Genomic DNA, 3,952 nt, shown 5'->3' on the forward strand with positions numbered 1-3,952 from the left:
AAAGCCACTTGACTAAAACCCACCTCAGTATGGGTGACAGTTGACAGAGCTGGGACCCTGGAGCACACTGCACAGCCTGCAGACAGCTCCACAGGTTGGAGAGCGTCCCTTCCGGGTGACTCTGTTGGTCCGAACCTCTTCTGGACAGCTCGTTGCTGCTTCTCCCAGGTAGCCGGTCTGGTCGCAGTCGTCTTTGCTGCTCTCTTCCTCTAGCTCAGAGGGACTCTCGGCTCTTACTGCTTACTCTTGCTGGGAGGCAGTCTGGCTAGTTTCAGGGACTTCCTGAAGCTATTTTGAGTTGTTAATATTTTAACATCAGAGGAAGCTGTTAACAAGGGTGGAAGGGAGCAGCGATGCATGGTAGGGTTTGGAAGGAGAAAACAGAAGAGGAAAATGATGTAATTATATTATAATCCCCCTCAAAATAAATAAGTATTAAAAATACAGACCCATCAATAAGAAAGAACCAATCAGTGATACAGCTACAGCTGATAAGTCTCCAGAGGATTTTGCTGAATGAAGAGCCACCGAAGTTAAACATTTACACATGTATGACTGCATTTGCCATTTCTTAGAAGATTAAGTTTTAGAAATGGGGGCAAATTGTTGTTAAAGGCTAACGGATAATGTAAAACTTGTCCTTTGACGCGGGCATTTACTAGTTACCCTCCCTTCATATTCGGGGAGTGTGCTGGCAAAATAACCAGCTCACCCAAGCCAACAGCAAAAGGTGCTGGGAGTGGTGGGTAAAACTCTAATGCTAGCAATGTTGACAAAGCTGAGGCAGGAGGATTGTGAATTGGAGGCTAGCCTAGGTTATATACAGTGAGACTCTATTAAAGAAATGGGAAAGAGGAAGTGGGGGAAAGGAGGAAGAGAAGGGAAGAAAGAAAGGGAAAGAAAAGTAAAGGGGAAAGAAAGAAACCAAGCTACCACTTCCTTCTTGATATTCCAAAGTGGAATCAAGAGACCCCATGGTTAATTTCCAGTGATTGCATTAGGCCAACAATGCAATGAATACATGGCTTCAATAACAAAGCAACGACAGAGGCAAACCATTCCAGTAGGTGCGAGCCCTGCTCGGCTCTCAGTTCTGCCAGGGTCTTCACCCACCTTCCTCAGAGCCATTAACTGTTCAGGGATTTGCAAGAGTGCTCAGAATCTCCCTCTCCTCATCCATGGCCCTAACTCCTGGCCCTCTGCCAGTCAACACAAACTTCTCTCTACCACACTACTCAGTGTCATTAGGTGGGATCCTTCATGTAAACAGCACAGTGAAACAAATGCTTTGCAGAGGATCTGTTTCTGAAAACAGCCGGGACCTCTCCCGTGCAGGGTCCTCCAATAGCACAGCGTATTTCCTGTCTTGCTCGTTTATTTATGAATTGTTTATGTATTTGGTAGGGCTGAGACCAAAGCCAGATATTCACACATGCTAGGTAAGGCTTCTCACCAATCTCTCCAGTAACACAGTTTATTTATCACGCTGAACGTGGAATCCAGGACTTCGGGCACGCTAGCCAAGGGCTCCCCCCACCCCCACTTGCCACATCCTCATTCTCTCGGTGGTGTAATTTAGATGGTGCTTTGCTAGTCAAGGAAAGTTGACCCAGAGTTAGTCTAAGGAGGTATGTCAGGCCTTTGATTACCTCTGGACAAGAGTTTTATAGATAAAGAACTCTTAAGTACCAAACCCTTCGGTGTGAGCTGACTTTTCTATATCCTTACCTGTTCCTGTTTAATACCCTTCAAAGCAGAGTTCAGAAAGGGCTGTCGTCCACTGTGGATTTTATAAACCAGGGACTCATTATTCCTTGCACCAGCCCTTGTAATCCTCTGGTGTTGTCCAGGCCAAAAAAAAAAAAAAAAAAAAAAAAAAAGCCCTCAAGGGCATAGATATCAATTCATGCAAAACCACAGTCCATACGTAAGGTTGTGGTTCCTTTTTTTCAGTGGTCCTCAATCCAAATTCCATTTGTCTTCAATACTACCCAAGCTGTTCTCTTCACTGGCATGAGTTTCTGCATGCCTGTTAGCACCCTATTAGGCCCAGGCAGTCAATGTTTATTTCCCTTCTCATAGGAAAGTCACAAGGCACCTGGCCTCTCACTCGGGCATGTATTAAGACTCCTCTTGTGGTATCTATTCTCGGGCTCTTAATTGGGAACTCAAGGAATTGAGATTTCCTCATGAGTCTATTCTAATAGGTGTAGATGATGTTTTGCTATTAAAAAAAAAAACAAGTAAAGGTTTAAGACTGTTTTGCATTCTATTACATGGCTAAGTTCTGGAAAGACATAAAGCCTTCAAGGAGAAATTAAAATCTGCAATAACAACAGAAGTCTGCTTGTTTGCGGCAGGCCATGCCATGCCACAAGGAGGCAAACCTCATGATGTAATTCAGTATTTTCCCAGACTTTGAGCATTCCTGGGGTGGGGTTCTATGTCTCAGGAATTTGGTACTAACCTTTTCTCACACCAAATCCCCTTTCCATGAATTATGTCCTTAGTTCCTAGAACTCTACCCTAGGAAAATAAGCATGAAGCCCTCAGGGACGAAGATATAGCTCTGCCTGGGCACCCAAACAGGGGGGTCCAATTAACATAATCCCTTTTCCCTGGTTGTTCATCAACGATCTGAATTCAGCGAGTATTGATCAATTACATGAGACTCAGCTGAGGCCCATTTGCGTTTCTTCTAGTTTGTTTAATTGGCACAATCACAGATATTAATGATGCAGAGTGGTGTGTGCATGTGTGCACACACTGAAATGATCAAGACTGCGTATTTAGCAATGCAGCACCTCAGACATTTGTCATTTCTCATAAAACATTTTTTTGATTTTTAAATTACATGTAGGTGTGTGGCAGCGGGTATATGCCCCCGACTGGGGAACCAGAAGAACGTATCAGACCTCCTGGAGCTGAAGTTACAGGCGGTCATGAGCTGCCCGCTGAGGGTGCTGGGAACCAAACGCAGGTCTTTTGCAGGAACAGTGCTTGCTCTCAACTGCAGTCTCTCTCCAGCCCCCACTTCTCAGTTCTCAGTGGCAGGAACGTTTGAGATCCACTCTTGTAGGAGTTTTGAAATTTGGATTACAGTACTGTCATCACTCTAGACGGCAACAGTCACTTCTCTGAACTATGACTCTGTATGCGTTGGTCATTGTGTCCCCATCCTCTCCCGACCCTGTCCTCCGCATCTTCAGATACCTCTGTTCTACTCTTGTGAAATCAGCTTTCAAAGACCATTATGATCTTTAGTCTTTCCTTTGGTTCAGCCGCTAAGACACGGTCACCTCACTTCAGAAGTAGTGAAGTTCTGGAGGCCTGAACCTGAGGCTGAGGCTGAGCCAGGTTCTCCGCTCAGTTGAATGGACCTCATGGACACACCTTCTTCCCGCTAGCTGCCTGACAGTCCGTGCAGTGGTTCGATTTTTCTATCAAACATCACTGTGCCAGCGATATAGTTTCCCTTCCTTCACCCTTCACCCAAAGGGGCTGCACGACTGTTCAGGTCTGTATTAGAGTCACCTCTGCCCTACATCTTATACAGATTTGTTACCATGTCGCTAGACAACCCTGACCTAATTCTATCTGTGAGTAGTCTCTTTTGAAAAATAGAAATTGGAAGTTAATCAGGTAGGTTATGCATATATCTATATCCTATATCGGCCCAAATTTACCTTTGAAATACAAAGTACTTCTAGAAATCAAATCAACTTGAAAAGCTAAATTAATTATGCATTCCTAGATATACTAACTAGGAAAGAGGAAAAGAACAAAGACTTAAACGGATCAGAAGAGATGGCTCAGCAGTTAAGAGCACATAATGCTCTTGTAGAGGACCCATGTCAAGTGGCTCTCCATTGTCTACAGCCCAGCTGCGGGGTCCAGCGCTGCTGCTGCTGCTGCTGCTGCTGCTGCTGCTGCTGCTGCTGCTGCTGCTTCT

The sequence above is a fragment of the Alexandromys fortis genome, unplaced genomic scaffold (assembly GCF_014885135.2).
Source record: "Alexandromys fortis isolate MF-2015 unplaced genomic scaffold, M_Fortis_MF-2015_v1.1 scaffold_20, whole genome shotgun sequence".
Lineage (NCBI taxonomy): Eukaryota > Metazoa > Chordata > Mammalia > Rodentia > Cricetidae > Alexandromys > Alexandromys fortis.